This window comes from Phyllobates terribilis, unplaced genomic scaffold (genome assembly GCF_046119375.1).
Source record: "Phyllobates terribilis strain yellow unplaced genomic scaffold, ASM4611937v1 Scaffold_236__1_contigs__length_3049075, whole genome shotgun sequence".
NCBI classification, from domain to species: domain Eukaryota; kingdom Metazoa; phylum Chordata; class Amphibia; order Anura; family Dendrobatidae; genus Phyllobates; species Phyllobates terribilis.
Genome location: NW_027362996.1, coordinates 1400577 through 1420241, shown reverse-complemented (window position 1 = coordinate 1420241; position 19665 = coordinate 1400577). Strand labels below are relative to the sequence as shown.

General features: G+C 45.1%; 15 non-coding genes across 15 annotated transcripts; all 15 read right to left on the bottom strand.

Moving 5' to 3' along the window:
- Positions 1 to 1057: 1057 nt before the first annotated feature.
- Positions 1058 to 1248, bottom strand: LOC141215463 (U2 spliceosomal RNA). Its single transcript, XR_012284529.1, has one exon. It is a non-coding gene; the product is annotated as a U2 spliceosomal RNA (small nuclear RNA).
- Positions 1249 to 2369: 1121 nt separating this feature from the next.
- LOC141215462 (U2 spliceosomal RNA) lies at positions 2370 to 2560 on the bottom strand. Its single transcript, XR_012284528.1, has one exon. It is a non-coding gene; the product is annotated as a U2 spliceosomal RNA (small nuclear RNA).
- Positions 2561 to 3679: 1119 nt separating this feature from the next.
- LOC141216680 (U2 spliceosomal RNA) lies at positions 3680 to 3870 on the bottom strand. The gene has a single exon (XR_012285704.1). It is a non-coding gene; the product is annotated as a U2 spliceosomal RNA (small nuclear RNA).
- A 1119-nt stretch (positions 3871 to 4989) lies between these two features.
- Positions 4990 to 5180, bottom strand: LOC141215461 (U2 spliceosomal RNA). Its single transcript, XR_012284527.1, has one exon. It is a non-coding gene; the product is annotated as a U2 spliceosomal RNA (small nuclear RNA).
- A 1122-nt stretch (positions 5181 to 6302) lies between these two features.
- On the bottom strand, positions 6303 to 6493 carry LOC141215459 (U2 spliceosomal RNA). The gene has a single exon (XR_012284525.1). It is a non-coding gene; the product is annotated as a U2 spliceosomal RNA (small nuclear RNA).
- Positions 6494 to 7613: 1120 nt separating this feature from the next.
- LOC141215458 (U2 spliceosomal RNA) lies at positions 7614 to 7804 on the bottom strand. The gene has a single exon (XR_012284524.1). It is a non-coding gene; the product is annotated as a U2 spliceosomal RNA (small nuclear RNA).
- A 1115-nt stretch (positions 7805 to 8919) lies between these two features.
- LOC141215456 (U2 spliceosomal RNA) lies at positions 8920 to 9110 on the bottom strand. The gene has a single exon (XR_012284523.1). It is a non-coding gene; the product is annotated as a U2 spliceosomal RNA (small nuclear RNA).
- Positions 9111 to 10232: 1122 nt separating this feature from the next.
- LOC141215455 (U2 spliceosomal RNA) lies at positions 10233 to 10423 on the bottom strand. The gene has a single exon (XR_012284522.1). It is a non-coding gene; the product is annotated as a U2 spliceosomal RNA (small nuclear RNA).
- Positions 10424 to 11545: 1122 nt separating this feature from the next.
- On the bottom strand, positions 11546 to 11736 carry LOC141215454 (U2 spliceosomal RNA). Its single transcript, XR_012284521.1, has one exon. It is a non-coding gene; the product is annotated as a U2 spliceosomal RNA (small nuclear RNA).
- A 1117-nt stretch (positions 11737 to 12853) lies between these two features.
- LOC141215453 (U2 spliceosomal RNA) lies at positions 12854 to 13044 on the bottom strand. The gene has a single exon (XR_012284520.1). It is a non-coding gene; the product is annotated as a U2 spliceosomal RNA (small nuclear RNA).
- A 1121-nt stretch (positions 13045 to 14165) lies between these two features.
- On the bottom strand, positions 14166 to 14356 carry LOC141215452 (U2 spliceosomal RNA). Its single transcript, XR_012284519.1, has one exon. It is a non-coding gene; the product is annotated as a U2 spliceosomal RNA (small nuclear RNA).
- A 1120-nt stretch (positions 14357 to 15476) lies between these two features.
- Positions 15477 to 15667, bottom strand: LOC141215451 (U2 spliceosomal RNA). Its single transcript, XR_012284518.1, has one exon. It is a non-coding gene; the product is annotated as a U2 spliceosomal RNA (small nuclear RNA).
- Positions 15668 to 16788: 1121 nt separating this feature from the next.
- On the bottom strand, positions 16789 to 16978 carry LOC141216490 (U2 spliceosomal RNA). The gene has a single exon (XR_012285521.1). It is a non-coding gene; the product is annotated as a U2 spliceosomal RNA (small nuclear RNA).
- Positions 16979 to 18099: 1121 nt separating this feature from the next.
- LOC141215450 (U2 spliceosomal RNA) lies at positions 18100 to 18290 on the bottom strand. Its single transcript, XR_012284517.1, has one exon. It is a non-coding gene; the product is annotated as a U2 spliceosomal RNA (small nuclear RNA).
- Positions 18291 to 19408: 1118 nt separating this feature from the next.
- Positions 19409 to 19599, bottom strand: LOC141215449 (U2 spliceosomal RNA). The gene has a single exon (XR_012284516.1). It is a non-coding gene; the product is annotated as a U2 spliceosomal RNA (small nuclear RNA).
- Between the last annotated feature and the right edge of the window lie 66 nt (positions 19600 to 19665).

Below are 19665 nucleotides of genomic sequence, written 5' to 3'. Positions count from 1 at the left end.
ATGGCCACCTGGACTCCCGTTAAGAAGACATGCTGTCAACCTCTAGATCCCTCACATGCCTGCACTTTTCGGCTTGCTGCTGCTGCAATCCACGCGTTTTAGATCTGCATAACTCCACCTCTTTTAGCACAGTACCCTCAACCCCCGGCTGTTCCCACCCGCCTCAACACCGTTGGAAGGGAGGAAAACCAATTAAGGCGGGGGGGGTGGAACGAGCAGCTGTCTACCCTTAGCAGGAGGGTTGCTGATTAATTACCTCTCCTGCTGCTGCTGCTGCTGGCTGTCCAGCAGCAGACTGAAGGTGGCTGCTGCTGTGCGCAGGTATATAAAGGCTCAGAGCCTATTATGACACGCGCAGCCAGCGTTCCATTGCCACATTCCGTCTACTGCAGGCGGGATACCTGGATGGCTGAATGTCACTGAGAAGCTCACAGAGACCGCCATAAGCAACAGTTTAAAAGAATGCCACAGACTAATCAACCAAACTTTTTGGGTTGGTTTCTCTTTTATAGTCTGCAGGCATTAAATGAAAGAAGTCAGTGTTCCAGCAGAGGGAGACAACGTTTCAGAAAAGGCATTGTAGCAAACCAAAAAAGAAATTTTAAGCGCAGCAGAGTAACCAGCTCACATACCTGTTAGCTCAGGTGAGTTTAAAAGGCTGCTGTTGATAACAAGGGCATTTGCTAAATAGATGGTGTGTGTGCAACAATATACTGAAAGGTCAATTATATTGTGCAGCTTATCTCACCACCTGTAGTTATTTAGGTGAAAGCTCCAAAATGCTTGCCTAATATGTCTGTTTATCCAAAAGGAAGTATAGAGGGAGAGCTAGATAGATAGCATTGCATTACATTACATTACATGGCAATGCAATGCACAGTTGCTGAAGTTGAACCAAAATGAGCTTGTCATCTGGCTTCTGCAACTTTTAACATGAAAAATCCAATGAGGAGAAGAAAAGCAAAGCCAAAGAGTCCATCCCAAAATCCGACAAACAAGCAAAATGAACAAAAAGCATTGAATTCAATTCTTTCTGATTTTAGAAACTGCATTAAAGAAGGGGTGCACCGGTCCTGGAGATACTGCAATACCAGGTCAATGCGTGGAGTGGACAGAGCAAGCTCTTTTTCCATCTCCCTGTTCTAAAAATCCATTTAATATATGGTCCCCAGATAGGGGACGTATCAGATATTAAACTGATAAGAACAGATACTACACTTGATCTTAGCCAAAAGGCCGAGAAGCGATAACCAGAATTGGTTTCCGACTACGGTGCCACCCAAGGATTCTGAAAAGTCCATTTGTGGAGATGGCCTCCTGGACTCCCGTTAAGAAGACATGCTGTCAACCTCTAGATCCCTCACATGCCTGCACTTTTCAGCTTGCTGCTGCTGCAATCCACGCATTTTAGATCTGCATAACTCCACCTCTTTTAGCACAGTACCCTCAACCCCCGGCTGTTCCCACCCGCCTCAACACCGTTGGAAGGGAGGAGAACCAATTAAGGCGGGGGGGGGGGTGGAACGAGCAGCTGTCTACCCTTAGCAGGAGGGTTGCTGATTAATTACCTCTCCTGCTGCTGCTGCTGCTGGCTGTCCAGCAGCAGACTGAAGGTGGCTGCTGCTGTGCGCAGGTATATAAAGGCTCAGAGCCTATTATGACACGCGCAGCCAGCGTTCCATTGCCACATTCCGTCTACTGCAGGCGGGATACCTGGATGGCTGAATGTCACTGAGAAGCTCACAGAGACCGCCATAAGCAACAGTTTAAAAGAATGCCACAGACTAATCAACCAAACTTTTTGGGTTGGTTTCTCTTTTATAGTCTGCAGGCATTAAATGAAAGAAGTCAGTGTTCCAGCAGAGGGAGACAACGTTTCAGAAAAGGCATTGTAGCAAACCAAAAAAGAAATTTTAAGCGCAGCAGAGTAACCAGCTCACATACCTGTTAGCTCAGGTGAGTTTAAAAGGCTGCTGTTGATAACAAGGGCATTTGCTAAATAGATGGTGTGTGTGCAACAATATACTGAAAGGTCAATTATATTGTGCAGCTTATCTCACCACCTGTAGTTATTTAGGTGAAAGCTCCAAAATGCTTGCCTAATATGTCTGTTTATCCAAAAGGAAGTATAGAGGGAGAGCTAGATAGATAGCATTGCATTACATTACATTACATGGCAATGCAATGCACAGTTGCTGAAGTTGAACCAAAATGAGCTTGTCATCTGGCTTCTGCAACTTTTAACATGAAAAATCCAATGAGGAGAAGAAAAGCAAAGCCAAAGAGTCCATCCCAAAATCCGACAAACAAGCAAAATGAACAAAAAGCATTGAATTCAATTCTTTCTGATTTTAGAAACTGCATTAAAGAAGGGGTGCACCGGTCCTGGAGATACTGCAATACCAGGTCAATGCGTGGAGTGGACAGAGCAAGCTCTTTTTCCATCTCCCTGTTCTAAAAATCCATTTAATATATGGTCCCCAGATAGGGGACGTATCAGATATTAAACTGATAAGAACAGATACTACACTTGATCTTAGCCAAAAGGCCGAGAAGCGATAACCAGAATTGGTTTCCGACTACGGTGCCACCCAAGGATTCTGAAAAGTCCATTTGTGGAGATGGCCACCTGGACTCCCGTTAAGAAGACATGCTGTCAACCTCTAGATCCCTCACATGCCTGCACTTTTCGGCTTGCTGCTGCTGCAATCCACGCGTTTTAGATCTGCATAACTCCACCTCTTTTAGCACAGTACCCTCAACCCTCGGCTGTTCCCACCCGCCTCAACACCGTTGGAAGGGAGGAGAACCAATTAAGGCGGGGGGGGGTGGAACGAGCAGCTGTCTACCCTTAGCAGGAGGGTTGCTGATTAATTACCTCTCCTGCTGCTGCTGCTGCTGGCTGTCCAGCAGCAGACTGAAGGTGGCTGCTGCTGTGCGCAGGTATATAAAGGCTCAGAGCCTATTATGACATGCGCAGCCAGCGTTCCATTGCCACATTCCGTCTACTGCAGGCGGGATACCTGGATGGCTGAATGTCACTGAGAAGCTCACAGAGACCGCCATAAGCAACAGTTTAAAAGAATGCCACAGACTAATCAACCAAACTTTTTGGGTTGGTTTCTCTTTTATAGTCTGCAGGCATTAAATGAAAGAAGTCAGTGTTCCAGCAGAGGGAGACAACGTTTCAGAAAAGGCATTGTAGCAAACCAAAAAAGAAATTTTAAGCGCAGCAGAGTAACCAGCTCACATACCTGTTAGCTCAGGTGAGTTTAAAAGGCTGCTGTTGATAACAAGGGCATTTGCTAAATAGATGGTGTGTGTGCAACAATATACTGAAAGGTCAATTATATTGTGCAGCTTATCTCACCACCTGTAGTTATTTAGGTGAAAGCTCCAAAATGCTTGCCTAATATGTCTGTTTATCCAAAAGGAAGTATAGAGGGAGAGCTAGATAGATAGCATTGCATTACATTACATTACATGGCAATGCAATGCACAGTTGCTGAAGTTGAACCAAAATGAGCTTGTCATCTGGCTTCTGCAACTTTTAACATGAAAAATCCAATGAGGAGAAGAAAAGCAAAGCCAAAGAGTCCATCCCAAAATCCGACAAACAAGCAAAATGAACAAAAAGCATTGAATTCAATTCTTTCTGATTTTAGAAACTGCATTAAAGAAGGGGTGCACCGGTCCTGGAGATACTGAAATACCAGGTCAATGCGTGGAGTGGACAGAGCAAGCTCTTTTTCCATCTCCCTGTTCTAAAAATCCATTTAATATATGGTCCCCAGATAGGGGACGTATCAGATATTAAACTGATAAGAACAGATACTACACTTGATGTTAGCCAAAAGGCCGAGAAGCGATAACCAGAATTGGTTTCCGACTACGGTGCCACCCAAGGATTCTGAAAAGTCCATTTGTGGAGATGGCCACCTGGACTCCCGTTAAGAAGACATGCTGTCAACCTCTAGATCCCTCACATGCCTGCACTTTTCGGCTTGCTGCTGCTGCAATCCACGCGTTTTAGATCTGCATAACTTCACCTCTTTTAGCACAGTACCCTCAACCCCCGGCTGTTCCCACCCGCCTCAACACCGTTGGAAGGGAGGAGAACCAATTAAGGCGGGGGGGGGTGGAACGAGCAGCTGTCTACCCTTAGCAGGAGGGTTGCTGATTAATTACCTCTCCTGCTGCTGCTGCTGCTGGCTGTCCAGCAGCAGACTGAAGGTGGCTGCTGCTGTGCGCAGGTATATAAAGGCTCAGAGCCTATTATGACACGCGCAGCCAGCGTTCCATTGCCACATTCCGTCTACTGCAGGCGGGATACCTGGATGGCTGAATGTCACTGAGAAGCTCACAGAGACCGCCATAAGCAACAGTTTAAAAGAATGCCACAGACTAATCAACCAAACTTTTTGGGTTGGTTTCTCTTTTATAGTCTGCAGGCATTAAATGAAAGAAGTCAGTGTTCCAGCAGAGGGAGACAACGTTTCAGAAAAGGCATTGTAGCAAACCAAAAAAGAAATTTTAAGCGCAGCAGAGTAACCAGCTCACATACCTGTTAGCTCAGGTGAGTTTAAAAGGCTGCTGTTGATAACAAGGGCATTTGCTAAATAGATGGTGTGTGTGCAACAATATACTGAAAGGTCAATTATATTGTGCAGCTTATCTCACCACCTGTAGTTATTTAGGTGAAAGCTCCAAAATGCTTGCCTAATATGTCTGTTTATCCAAAAGGAAGTATAGAGGGAGAGCTAGATAGATAGCATTGCATTACATTACATTACATGGCAATGCAATGCACAGTTGCTGAAGTTGAACCAAAATGAGCTTGTCATCTGGCTTCTGCAACTTTTAACATGAAAAATCCAATGAGGAGAAGAAAAGCAAAGCCAAAGAGTCCATCCCAAAATCCGACAAACAAGCAAAATGAACAAAAAGCATTGAATTCAATTCTTTCTGATTTTAGAAACTGCATTAAAGAAGGGGTGCACCGGTCCTGGAGATACTGCAATACCAGGTCAATGCGTGGAGTGGACAGAGCAAGCTCTTTTTCCATCTCCCTGTTCTAAAAATCCATTTAATATATGGTCCCCAGATAGGGGACGTATCAGATATTAAACTGATAAGAACAGATACTACACTTGATCTTAGCCAAAAGGCCGAGAAGCGATAACCAGAATTGGTTTCCGACTACGGTGCCACCCAAGGATTCTGAAAAGTCCATTTGTGGAGATGGCCACCTGGACTCCCGTTAAGAAGACATGCTGTCAACCTCTAGATCCCTCACATGCCTGCACTTTTCGGCTTGCTGCTGCTGCAATCCACGCGTTTTAGATCTGCATAACTCCACCTCTTTTAGCACAGTACCCTCAACCCCCGGCTGTTCCCACCCGCCTCAACACCGTTGGAAGGGAGGAGAACCAATTAAGGTGGGGGGGGGGGGTGGAACGAGCAGCTGTCTACCCTTAGCAGGAGGGTTGCTGATTAATTACCTCTCCTGCTGCTGCTGCTGCTGGCTGTCCAGCAGCAGACTGAAGGTGGCTGCTGCTGTGCGCAGGTATATAAAGGCTCAGAGCCTATTATGACACGCGCAGCCAGCGTTCCATTGCCACATTCCGTCTACTGCAGGCGGGATACCTGGATGGCTGAATGTCACTGAGAAGCTCACAGAGACCGCCATAAGCAACAGTTTAAAAGAATGCCACAGACTAATCAACCAAACTTTTTGGGTTGGTTTCTCTTTAATAGTCTGCAGGCATTAAATGAAAGAAGTCAGTGTTCCAGCAGAGGGAGACAACGTTTCAGAAAAGGCATTGTAGCAAACCAAAAAAGAAATTTTAAGCGCAGCAGAGTAACCAGCTCACATACCTGTTAGCTCAGGTGAGTTTAAAAGGCTGCTGTTGATAACAAGGGCATTTGCTAAATAGATGGTGTGTGTGCAACAATATACTGAAAGGTCAATTATATTGTGCAGCTTATCTCACCACCTGTAGTTATTTAGGTGAAAGCTCCAAAATGCTTGCCTAATATGTCTGTTTATCCAAAAGGAAGTATAGAGGGAGAGCTAGATAGATAGCATTGCATTACATTACATTACATGGCAATGCAATGCACAGTTGCTGAAGTTGAACCAAAATGAGCTTGTCATCTGGCTTCTGCAACTTTTAACATGAAAAATCCAATGAGGAGAAGAAAAGCAAAGCCAAAGAGTCAATCCAAAAATCCGACAAACAAGCAAAATGAACAAAAAGCATTGAATTCAATTCTTTCTGATTTTAGAAACTGCATTAAAGAAGGGGTGCACCGGTCCTGGAGATACTGCAATACCAGGTCAATGCGTGGAGTGGACAGAGCAAGCTCTTTTTCCATCTCCCTGTTCTAAAAATCCATTTAATATATGGTCCCCAGATAGGGGACGTATCAGATATTAAACTGATAAGAACAGATACTACACTTGATCTTAGCCAAAAGGCCGAGAAGCGATAACCAGAATTGGTTTCCGACTACGGTGCCACCCAAGGATTCTGAAAAGTCCATTTGTGGAGATGGCCACCTGGACTCCCGTTAAGAAGACATGCTGTCAACCTCTAGATCCCTCACATGCCTGCACTTTTCGGCTTGCTGCTGCTGCAATCCACGCGTTTTAGATCTGCATAACTCCACCTCTTTTAGCACAGTACCCTCAACCCCCGGCTGTTCCCACCCGCCTCAACACCGTTGGAAGGGAGGAGAACCAATTAAGGCGGGGGGGGGGTGGAACGAGCAGCTGTCTACCCTTAGCAGGAGGGTTGCTGATTAATTACCTCTCCTGCTGCTGCTGCTGCTGGCTGTCCAGCAGCAGACTGAAGGTGGCTGCTGCTGTGCGCAGGTATATAAAGGCTCAGAGCCTATTATGACACGCGCAGCCAGCGTTCCATTGCCACATTCCGTCTACTGCAGGCGGGATACCTGGATGGCTGAATGTCACTGAGAAGCTCACAGAGACCACCATAAGCAACAGTTTAAAAGAATGCCACAGACTAATCAACCAAACTTTTTGGGTTGGTTTCTCTTTTATAGTCTGCAGGCATTAAATGAAAGAAGTCAGTGTTCCAGCAGAGGGAGACAACGTTTCAGAAAAGGCATTGTAGCAAACCAAAAAAGAAATTTTAAGCGCAGCAGAGTAACCAGCTCACATACCTGTTAGCTCAGGTGAGTTTAAAAGGCTGCTGTTGATAACAAGGGCATTTGCTAAATAGATGGTGTGTGTGCAACAATATACTGAAAGGTCAATTATATTGTGCAGCTTATCTCACCACCTGTTGTTATTTAGGTGAAAGCTCCAAAATGCTTGCCTAATATGTCTGTTTATCCAAAAGGAAGTATAGAGGGAGAGCTAGATAGATAGCATTGCATTACATTACATTACATGGCAATGCAATGCACAGTTGCTGAAGTTGAACCAAAATGAGCTTGTCATCTGGCTTCTGCAACTTTTAACATGAAAAATCCAATGAGGAGAAGAAAAGCAAAGCCAAAGAGTCCATCCCAAAATCCGACAAACAAGCAAAATGAACAAAAAGCATTGAATTCAATTCTTTCTGATTTTAGAAACTGCATTAAAGAAGGGGTGCACCGGTCCTGGAGATACTGCAATACCAGGTCAATGCGTGGAGTGGACAGAGCAAGCTCTTTTTCCATCTCCCTGTTCTAAAAATCCATTTAATATATGGTCCCCAGATAGGGGACGTATCAGATATTAAACTGATAAGAACAGATACTACACTTGATCTTAGCCAAAAGGCCGAGAAGCGATAACCAGAATTGGTTTCCGACTACGGTGCCACCCAAGGATTCTGAAAAGTCCATTTGTGGAGATGGCCACCTGGACTCCCGTTAAGAAGACATGCTGTCAACCTCTAGATCCCTCACATGCCTGCACTTTTCGGCTTGCTGCTGCTGCAATCCACGCGTTTTAGATCTGCATAACTCCACCTCTTTTAGCACAGTACCCTCAACCCCCGGCTGTTCCCACCCGCCTCAACACCGTTGGAAGGGAGGAGAACCAATTAAGGCGGGGGGGGGGTGGAACGAGCAGCTGTCTACCCTTAGCAGGAGGGTTGCTGATTAATTACCTCTCCTGCTGCTGCTGCTGCTGGCTGTCCAGCAGCAGACTGAAGGTGGCTGCTGCTGTGCGCAGGTATATAAAGGCTCAGAGCCTATTATGACACGCGCAGCCAGCGTTCCATTGCCACATTCCGTCTACTGCAGGCGGGATACCTGGATGGCTGAATGTCACTGAGAAGCTCACAGAGACCGCCATAAGCAACAGTTTAAAAGAATGCCACAGACTAATCAACCAAACTTTTTGGGTTGGTTTCTCTTTTATAGTCTGCAGGCATTAAATGAAAGAAGTCAGTGTTCCAGCAGAGGGAGACAACGTTTCAGAAAAGGCATTGTAGCAAACCAAAAAAGAAATTTTAAGCGCAGCAGAGTAACCAGCTCACATACCTGTTAGCTCAGGTGAGTTTAAAAGGCTGCTGTTGATAACAAGGGCATTTGCTAAATAGATGGTGTGTGTGCAACAATATACTGAAAGGTCAATTATATTGTGCAGCTTATCTCACCACCTGTAGTTATTTAGGTGAAAGCTCCAAAATGCTTGCCTAATATGTCTGTTTATCCAAAAGGAAGTATAGAGGGAGAGCTAGATAGATAGCATTGCATTACATTACATGGCAATGCAATGCACAGTTGCTGAAGTTGAACCAAAATGAGCTTGTCATCTGGCTTCTGCAACTTTTAACATGAAAAATCCAATGAGGAGAAGAAAAGCAAAGCCAAAGAGTCCATCCCAAAATCCGACAAACAAGCAAAATGAACAAAAAGCATTGAATTCAATTCTTTCTGATTTTAGAAACTGCATTAAAGAAGGGGTGCACCGGTCCTGGAGATACTGCAATACCAGGTCAATGCGTGGAGTGGACAGAGCAAGCTCTTTTTCCATCTCCCTGTTCTAAAAATCCATTTAATATATGGTCCCCAGATAGGGGACGTATCAGATATTAAACTGATAAGAACAGATACTACACTTGATCTTAGCCAAAAGGCCGAGAAGCGATAACCAGAATTGGTTTCCGACTACGGTGCCACCCAAGGATTCTGAAAAGTCCATTTGTGGAGATGGCCACCTGGACTCCCGTTAAGAAGACATGCTGTCAACCTCTAGATCCCTCACATGCCTGCACTTTTCGGCTTGCTGCTGCTGCAATCCACGCGTTTTAGATCTGCATAACTCCACCTCTTTTAGCACAGTACCCTCAACCCCCGGCTGTTCCCACCCGCCTCAACACCGTTGGAAGGGAGGAGAACCAATTAAGGCGGGGGGTGGGGGTGGAACGAGCAGCTGTCTACCCTTAGCAGGAGGGTTGCTGATTAATTACCTCTCCTGCTGCTGCTGCTGCTGGCTGTCCAGCAGCAGACTGAAGGTGGCTGCTGCTGTGCGCAGGTATATAAAGGCTCAGAGCCTATTATGACACGCGCAGCCAGCGTTCCATTGCCACATTCCGTCTACTGCAGGCGGGATACCTGGATGGCTGAATGTCACTGAGAAGCTCACAGAGACCGCCATAAGCAACAGTTTAAAAGAATGCCACAGACTAATCAACCAAACTTTTTGGGTTGGTTTCTCTTTTATAGTCTGCAGGCATTAAATGAAAGAAGTCAGTGTTCCAGCAGAGGGAGACAACGTTTCAGAAAAGGCATTGTAGCAAACCAAAAAAGAAATTTTAAGCGCAGCAGAGTAACCAGCTCACATACCTGTTAGCTCAGGTGAGTTTAAAAGGCTGCTGTTGACAACAAGGGCATTTGCTAAATAGATGGTGTGTGTGCAACAATATACTGAAAGGTCAATTATATTGTGCAGCTTATCTCACCACCTGTAGTTATTTAGGTGAAAGCTCCAAAATGCTTGCCTAATATGTCTGTTTATCCAAAAGGAAGTATAGAGGGAGAGCTAGATAGATAGCATTGCATTACATTACATTACATGGCAATGCAATGCACAGTTGCTGAAGTTGAACCAAAATGAGCTTGTCATCTGGCTTCTGCAACTTTTAACATGAAAAATCCAATGAGGAGAAGAAAAGCAAAGCCAAAGAGTCCATCCCAAAATCCGACAAACAAGCAAAATGAACAAAAAGCATTGAATTCAATTCTTTCTGATTTTAGAAACTGCATTAAAGAAGGGGTGCACCGGTCCTGGAGATACTGCAATACCAGGTCAATGCGTGGAGTGGACAGAGCAAGCTCTTTTTCCATCTCCCTGTTCTAAAAATCCATTTAATATATGGTCCCCAGATAGGGGACGTATCAGATATTAAACTGATAAGAACAGATACTACACTTGATCTTAGCCAAAAGGCCGAGAAGCGATAACCAGAATTGGTTTCCGACTACGGTGCCACCCAAGGATTCTGAAAAGTCCATTTGTGGAGATGGCCACCTGGACTCCCGTTAAGAAGACATGCTGTCAACCTCTAGATCCCTCACATGCCTGCACTTTTCGGCTTGCTGCTGCTGCAATCCACGCGTTTTAGATCTGCATAACTCCACCTCTTTTAGCACAGTACCCTCAACCCCCGGCTGTTCCCACCCGCCTCAACACCGTTGGAAGGGAGGAGAACCAATTAAGGCGGGGGGGGGGGGTGGAACGAGCAGCTGTCTACCCTTAGCAGGAGGGTTGCTGATTAATTACCTCTCCTGCTGCTGCTGCTGCTGGCTGTCCAGCAGCAGACTGAAGGTGGCTGCTGCTGTGCGCAGGTATATAAAGGCTCAGAGCCTATTATGACACGCGCAGCCAGCGTTCCATTGCCACATTCCGTCTACTGCAGGCGGGATACCTGGATGGCTGAATGTCACTGAGAAGCTCACAGAGACCGCCATAAGCAACAGTTTAAAAGAATGCCACAGACTAATCAACCAAACTTTTTGGGTTGGTTTCTCTTTTATAGTCTGCAGGCATTAAATGAAAGAAGTCAGTGTTCCAGCAGAGGGAGACAACGTTTCAGAAAAGGCATTGTAGCAAACCAAAAAAGAAATTTTAAGCGCAGCAGAGTAACCAGCTCACATACCTGTTAGCTCAGGTGAGTTTAAAAGGCTGCTGTTGATAACAAGGGCATTTGCTAAATAGATGGTGTGTGTGCAACAATATACTGAAAGGTCAATTATATTGTGCAGCTTATCTCACCACCTGTAGTTATTTAGGTGAAAGCTCCAAAATGCTTGCCTAATATGTCTGTTTATCCAAAAGGAAGTATAGAGGGAGAGCTAGATAAATAGCATTGCATTACATTACATTACATGGCAATGCAATGCACAGTTGCTGAAGTTGAACCAAAATGAGCTTGTCATCTGGCTTCTGCAACTTTTAACATGAAAAATCCAATGAGGAGAAGAAAAGCAAAGCCAAAGAGTCCATCCCAAAATCCGACAAACAAGCAAAATGAACAAAAAGCATTGAATTCAATTCTTTCTGATTTTAGAAACTGCATTAAAGAAGGGGTGCACCGGTCCTGGAGATACTGCAATACCAGGTCAATGCGTGGAGTGGACAGAGCAAGCTCTTTTTCCATCTCCCTGTTCTAAAAATCCATTTAATATATGGTCCCCAGATAGGGGACGTATCAGATATTAAACTGATAAGAACAGATACTACACTTGATCTTAGCCAAAAGGCCGAGAAGCGATAACCAGAATTGGTTTCCGACTACGGTGCCACCCAAGGATTCTGAAAAGTCCATTTGTGGAGATGGCCACCTGGACTCCCGTTAAGAAGACATGCTGTCAACCTCTAGATCCCTCACATGCCTGCACTTTTCGGCTTGCTGCTGCTGCAATCCACGCGTTTTAGATCTGCATAACTCCACCTCTTTTAGCACAGTACCCTCAACCCCCGGCTGTTCCCACCCGCCTCAACACCGTTGGAAGGGAGGAGAACCAATTAAGGCGGGGGGGGGGTGGAACGAGCAGCTGTCTACCCTTAGCAGGAGGATTGCTGATTAATTACCTCTCCTGCTGCTGCTGCTGGCTGTCCAGCAGCAGACTGAAGGTGGCTGCTGCTGTGCGCAGGTATATAAAGGCTCAGAGCCTATTATGACACGCGCAGCCAGCGTTCCATTGCCACATTCCGTCTACTGCAGGCGGGATACCTGGATGGCTGAATGTCACTGAGAAGCTCACAGAGACCGCCATAAGCAACAGTTTAAAAGAATGCCACAGACTAATCAACCAAACTTTTTGGGTTGGTTTCTCTTTTATAGTCTGCAGGCATTAAATGAAAGAAGTCAGTGTTCCAGCAGAGGGAGACAACGTTTCAGAAAAGGCATTGTAGCAAACCAAAAAATAAATTTTAAGCGCAGCAGAGTAACCAGCTCACATACCTGTTAGCTCAGGTGAGTTTAAAAGGCTGCTGTTGATAACAAGGGCATTTGCTAAATAGATGGTGTGTGTGCAACAATATACTGAAAGGTCAATTATATTGTGCAGCTTATCTCACCACCTGTAGTTATTTAGGTGAAAGCTCCAAAATGCTTGCCTAATATGTCTGTTTATCCAAAAGGAAGTATAGAGGGAGAGCTAGATAGATAGCATTGCATTACATTACATTACATGGCAATGCAATGCACAGTTGCTGAAGTTGAACCAAAATGAGCTTGTCATCTGGCTTCTGCAACTTTTAACATGAAAAATCCAATGAGGAGAAGAAAAGCAAAGCCAAAGAGTCCATCCCAAAATCCGACAAACAAGCAAAATGAACAAAAAGCATTGAATTCAATTCTTTCTGATTTTAGAAACTGCATTAAAGAAGGGGTGCACCGGTCCTGGAGATACTGCAATACCAGGTCAATGCGTGGAGTGGACAGAGCAAGCTCTTTTTCCATCTCCCTGTTCTAAAAATCCATTTAATATATGGTCCCCAGATAGGGGACGTATCAGATATTAAACTGATAAGAACAGATACTACACTTGATCTTAGCCAAAAGGCCGAGAAGCGATAACCAGAATTGGTTTCCGACTACGGTGCCACCCAAGGATTCTGAAAAGTCCATTTGTGGAGATGGCCACCTGGACTCCCGTTAAGAAGACATGCTGTCAACCTCTAGATCCCTCACATGCCTGCACTTTTCGGCTTGCTGCTGCTGCAATCCACGCGTTTTAGATCTGCATAACTCCACCTCTTTTAGCACAGTACCCTCAACCCCCGGCTGTTCCCACCCGCCTCAACACCGTTGGAAGGGAGGAGAACCAATTAAGGCGGGGGGGGGGGTGGAACGAGCAGCTGTCTACCCTTAGCAGGAGGATTGCTGATTAATTACCTCTCCTGCTGCTGCTGCTGCTGGCTGTCCAGCAGCAGACTGAAGGTGGCTGCTGCTGTGCGCAGGTATATAAAGGCTCAGAGCCTATTATGACACGCGCAGCCAGCGTTCCATTGCCACATTCCGTCTACTGCAGGCGGGATACCTGGATGGCTGAATGTCACTGAGAAGCTCACAGAGACCGCCATAAGCAACAGTTTAAAAGAATGCCACAGACTAATCAACCAAACTTTTTGGGTTGGTTTCTCTTTTATAGTCTGCAGGCATTAAATGAAAGAAGTCAGTGTTCCAGCAGAGGGAGACAACGTTTCAGAAAAGGCATTGTAGCAAACCAAAAAATAAATTTTAAGCGCAGCAGAGTAACCAGCTCACATACCTGTTAGCTCAGGTGAGTTTAAAAGGCTGCTGTTGATAACAAGGGCATTTGCTAAATAGATGGTGTGTGTGCAACAATATACTGAAAGGTCAATTATATTGTGCAGCTTATCTCACCACCTGTAGTTATTTAGGTGAAAGCTCCAAAATGCTTGCCTAATATGTCTGTTTATCCAAAAGGAAGTATAGAGGGAGAGCTAGATAGATAGCATTGCATTACATTACATTACATGGCAATGCAATGCACAGTTGCTGAAGTTGAACCAAAATGAGCTTGTCATCTGGCTTCTGCAACTTTTAACATGAAAAATCCAATGAGGAGAAGAAAAGCAAAGCCAAAGAGTCCATCCCAAAATCCGACAAACAAGCAAAATGAACAAAAAGCATTGAATTCAATTCTTTCTGATTTTAGAAACTGCATTAAAGAAGGGGTGCACCGGTCCTGGAGATACTGCAATACCAGGTCAATGCGTGGAGTGGACAGAGCAAGCTCTTTTTCCATCTCCCTGTTCTAAAAATCCATTTAATATATGGTCCCCAGATAGGGGACGTATCAGATATTAAACTGATAAGAACAGATACTACACTTGATCTTAGCCAAAAGGCCGAGAAGCGATAACCAGAATTGGTTTCCGACTACGGTGCCACCCAAGGATTCTGAAAAGTCCATTTGTGGAGATGGCCACCTGGACTCCCGTTAAGAAGACATGCTGTCAACCTCTAGATCCCTCACATGCCTGCACTTTTCGGCTTGCTGCTGCTGCAATCCACGCGTTTTAGATCTGCATAACTCCACCTCTTTTAGCACAGTACCCTCAACCCCCGGCTGTTCCCACCCGCCTCAACACCGTTGGAAGGGAGGAGAACCAATTAAGGCGGGGGGGGGGTGGAACGAGCAGCTGTCTACCCTTAGCAGGAGGGTTGCTGATTAATTACCTCTCCTGCTGCTGCTGCTGCTGGCTGTCCAGCAGCAGACTGAAGGTGGCTGCTGCTGTGCGCAGGTATATAAAGGCTCAGAGCCTATTATGACACGCGCAGCCAGCGTTCCATTGCCACATTCCGTCTACTGCAGGCGGGATACCTGGATGGCTGAATGTCACTGAGAAGCTCACAGAGACCGCCATAAGCAACAGTTTAAAAGAATGCCACAGACTAATCAACCAAACTTTTTGGGTTGGTTTCTCTTTTATAGTCTGCAGGCATTAAATGAAAGAAGTCAGTGTTCCAGCAGAGGGAGACAACGTTTCAGAAAAGGCATTGTAGCAAACCAAAAAAGAAATTTTAAGCGCAGCAGAGTAACCAGCTCACATACCTGTTAGCTCAGGTGAGTTTAAAAGGCTGCTGTTGATAACAAGGGCATTTGCTAAATAGATGGTGTGTGTGCAACAATATACTGAAAGGTCAATTATATTGTGCAGCTTATCTCACCACCTGTAGTTATTTAGGTGAAAGCTCCAAAATGCTTGCCTAATATGTCTGTTTATCCAAAAGGAAGTATAGAGGGAGAGCTAGATAGATAGCATTGCATTACATTACATTACATGGCAATGCAATGCACAGTTGCTGAAGTTGAACCAAAATGAGCTTGTCATCTGGCTTCTGCAACTTTTAACATGAAAAATCCAATGAGGAGAAGAAAAGCAAAGCCAAAGAGTCCATCCCAAAATCCGACAAACAAGCAAAATGAACAAAAAGCATTGAATTCAATTCTTTCTGATTTTAGAAACTGCATTAAAGAAGGGGTGCACCGGTCCTGGAGATACTGCAATACCAGGTCAATGCGTGGAGTGGACAGAGCAAGCTCTTTTTCCATCTCCCTGTTCTAAAAATCCATTTAATATATGGTCCCCAGATAGGGGACGTATCAGATATTAAACTGATAAGAACAGATACTACACTTGATCTTAGCCAAAAGGCCGAGAAGCGATAACCAGAATTGGTTTCCGACTACGGTGCCACCCAAGGATTCTGAAAAGTCCATTTGTGGAGATGGCCACCTGGACTCCCGTTAAGAAGACATGCTGTCAACCTCTAGATCCCTCACATGCCTGCACTTTTCGGCTTGCTGCTGCTGCAATCCACGCGTTTTAGATCTGCATAACTCCACCTCTTTTAGCACAGTACCCTCAACCCCCGGCTGTTCCCACCCGCCTCAACACCGTTGGAAGGGAGGAGAACCAATTAAGGCGGGGGGGGGGGTGGAACGAGCAGCTGTCTACCCTTAGCAGGAGGGTTGCTGATTAATTACCTCTCCTGCTGCTGCAGCTGCTGGCTGTCCAGCAGCAGACTGAAGGTGGCTGCTGCTGTGCGCAGGTATATAAAGGCTCAGAGCCTATTATGACACGCGCAGCCAGCGTTCCATTGCCACATTCCGTCTACTGCAGGCGGGATACCTGGATGGCTGAATGTCACTGAGAAGCTCACAGAGACCGCCATAAGCAACAGTTTAAAAGAATGCCACAGACTAATCAACCAAACTTTTTGGGTTGGTTTCTCTTTTATAGTCTGCAGGCATTAAATGAAAGAAGTCAGTGTTCCAGCAGAGGGAGACAACGTTTCAGAAAAGGCATTGTAGCAAACCAAAAAAGAAATTTTAAGCGTAGCAGAGTAACCAGCTCACATACCTGTTAGCTCAGGTGAGTTTAAAAGGCTGCTGTTGATAACAAGGGCATTTGCTAAATAGATGGTGTGTGTGCAACAATATACTGAAAGGTCAATTATATTGTGCAGCTTATCTCACCACCTGTAGTTATTTAGGTGAAAGCTCCAAAATGCTTGCCTAATATGTCTGTTTATCCAAAAGGAAGTATAGAGGGAGAGCTAGATAGATAGCATTGCATTACATTACATTACATGGCAATGCAATGCACAGTTGCTGAAGTTGAACCAAAATGAGCTTGTCATCTGGCTTCTGCAACTTTTAACATGAAAAATCCAATGAGGAGAAGAAAAGCAAAGCCAAAGAGTCCATCCCAAAATCCGACAAACAAGCAAAATGAACAAAAAGCATTGAATTCAATTCTTTCTGATTTTAGAAACTGCATTAAAGAAGGGGTGCACCGGTCCTGGAGATACTGCAATACCAGGTCAATGCGTGGAGTGGACAGAGCAAGCTCTTTTTCCATCTCCCTGTTCTAAAAATCCATTTAATATGTGTCCCCAGATAGGGGACGTATCAGATATTAAACTGATAAGAACAGATACTACACTTGATCTTAGCCAAAAGGCCGAGAAGCGATAACCAGAATTGGTTTCCGACTACGGTGCCACCCAAGGATTCTGAAAAGTCCATTTGTGGAGATGGCCACCTGGACTCCCGTTAAGAAGACATGCTGTCAACCTCTAGATCCCTCACATGCCTGCACTTTTCGGCTTGCTGCTGCTGCAATCCACGCTTTTTAGATCTGCATAACTCCACCTCTTTTAGCACAGTACCCTCAACCCCCGGCTGTTCCCACCCGCCTCAACACCGTTGGAAGGGAGGAGAACCAATTAAGGCGGGGGGGGGGGTGGAACGAGCAGCTGTCTACCCTTAGCAGGAGGGTTGCTGATTAATTACCTCTCCTGCTGCTGCTGCTGCTGGCTGTCCAGCAGCAGACTGAAGGTGGCTGCTGCTGTGCGCAGGTATATAAAGGCTCAGAGCCTATTATGACACGCGCAGCCAGCGTTCCATTGCCACATTCCATCTACTGCAGGCGGGATACCTGGATGGCTGAATGTCACTGAGAAGCTCACAGAGACCGCCATAAGCAACAGTTTAAAAGAATGCCACAGACTAATCAACCAAACTTTTTGGGTTGGTTTCTCTTTTATAGTCTGCAGGCATTAAATGAAAGAAGTCAGTGTTCCAGCAGAGGGAGACAACGTTTCAGAAAAGGCATTGTAGCAAACCAAAAAAGAAATTTTAAGCGCAGCAGAGTAACCAGCTCACATACCTGTTAGCTCAGGTGAGTTTAAAAGGCTGCTGTTGATAACAAGGGCATTTGCTAAATAGATGGTGTGTGTGCAACAATATACTGAAAGGTCAATTATATTGTGCAGCTTATCTCACCACCTGTAGTTATTTAGGTGAAAGCTCCAAAATGCTTGCCTAATATGTCTGTTTATCCAAAAGAAAGTTTAGAGGGAGAGCTAGATAGATAGCATTGCATTACATTACATTACATGGCAATGCAATGCACAGTTGCTGAAGTTGAACCAAAATGAGCTTGTCATCTGGCTTCTGCAACTTTTAACATGAAAAATCCAATGAGGAGAAGAAAAGCAAAGCCAAAGAGTCCATCCCAAAATCCGACAAACAAGCAAAATGAACAAAAAGCATTGAATTCAATTCTTTCTGATTTTAGAAACTGCATTAAAGAAGGGGTGCACCGGTCCTGGAGATACTGCAATACCAGGTCAATGCGTGGAGTGGACAGAGCAAGCTCTTTTTCCATCTCCCTGTTCTAAAAATCCATTTAATATATGGTCCCCAGATAGGGGACGTATCAGATATTAAACTGATAAGAACAGATACTACACTTGATCTTAGCCAAAAGGCCGAGAAGCGATAACCAGAATTGGTTTCCGACTACGGTGCCACCCAAGGATTCTGAAAAGTCCATTTGTGGAGATGGCCACCTGGACTCCCGTTAAGAAGACATGCTGTCAACCTCTAGATCCCTCACATGCCTGCACTTTTCGGCTTGCTGCTGCTGCAATCCACGCGTTTTAGATCTGCATAACTCCACCTCTTTTAGCACAGTACCCTCAACCCCCGGCTGTTCCCACCCGCCTCAACACCGTTGGAAGGGAGGAGAACCAATTAAGGCGGGGGGGGGGGTGGAACGAGCAGCTGTCTACCCTTAGCAGGAGGGTTGCTGATTAATTACCTCTCCTGCTGCTGCTGCTGGCTGTCCAGCAGCAGACTGAAGGTGGCTGCTGCTGTGCGCAGGTATATAAAGGCTCAGAGCCTATTTTGACACGCGCAGCCAGCGTTCCATTGCCACATTCCGTCTACTGCAGGCGGGATACCTGGATGGCTGAATGTCACTGAGAAGCTCACAGAGACCGCCATAAGCAACAGTTTAAAAGAATGCCACAGACTAATCAACCAAACTTTTTGGGTTGGTTTCTCTTTTATAGTCTGCAGGCATTAAATGAAAGAAGTCAGTGTTCCAGCAGAGGGAGACAACGTTTCAGAAAAGGCATTGTAGCAAACCAAAAAAGAAATTTTAAGCGCAGCAGAGTAACCAGCTCACATACCTGTTAGCTCAGGTGAGTTTAAAAGGCTGCTGTTGATAACAAGGGCATTTGCTAAATAGATGGTGTGTGTGCAACAATATACTGATAGGTCAATTATATTGTGCAGCTTATCTCACCACCTGTAGTTATTTAGGTGAAAGCTCCAAAATGCTTGCCTAATATGTCTGTTTATCCAAAAGGAAGTATAGAGGGAGAGCTAGATAGATAGCATTGCATTACATTACATTACATGGCAATGCAATGCACAGTTGCTGAAGTTGAACCAAAATGAGCTTGTCATCTGGCTTCTGCAACTTTTAACATGAAAAATCCAATGAGGAGAAGAAAAGCAAAGCCAAAGAGTCCATCCCAAAATCCGACAAACAAGCAAAATGAACAAAAAGCATTGAATTCAATTCTTTCTGATTTTAGAAACTGCATTAAAGAAGGGGTGCACCGGTCCTGGAGATACTGCAATACCAGGTCAATGCGTGGAGTGGACAGAGCAAGCTCTTTTTCCATCTCCCTGTTCTAAAAATCCATTTAATATATGGTCCCCAGATAGGGGACGTATCAGATATTAAACTGATAAGAACAGATACTACACTTGATCTTAGCCAAAAGGCCGAGAAGCGATAACCAGAATTGGTTTCCGACTACGGTGCCACCCAAGGATTCTGAAAAGTCCATTTGTGGAGATGGC